This window comes from Elephantulus edwardii, unplaced genomic scaffold (genome assembly GCF_000299155.1).
Source record: "Elephantulus edwardii isolate Elephantulus edwardi_28Jun2011 unplaced genomic scaffold, EleEdw1.0 scaffold00006, whole genome shotgun sequence".
NCBI lineage: Eukaryota > Metazoa > Chordata > Mammalia > Macroscelidea > Macroscelididae > Elephantulus > Elephantulus edwardii.
Window position 1 is genome coordinate 27,023,678 of NW_006399756.1, and position 360 is coordinate 27,024,037.

The window sequence follows — 360 nt, forward strand, 5'->3', positions numbered from 1 at the left end:
AAGAGTCTCTGGTTTGAAAGATTTAAGGCTGACTCCTTCCCTGCTCCTGTCTCTTCTTGGGGGCCTGGGCAGTAATAGCAGGGTCATAAACTACTTTTCATTAAGGAGATCACCGGGAAGGGGTGGAAGGGGGAATAAGGGAGGGTGGGGAGGGAGGCGCAAATCCTCTCCAAGGTGGAAGGGCAGGAGGCGTCGGGAGCTGCGACGGGGGTGCACCGCTGGGAGGACCTCCCCCATGCTTCCTCCCTTCGCAGCCACCCCGGGTTTCGTGCGAGCCAGCCAGCCGGGCTTTCCCGCGCCAGGCCGCAGGCTGCGCTCGCGGCTCGAAGGGCGCGCGCCGGCCCGGGCCTGCCTCCCGCC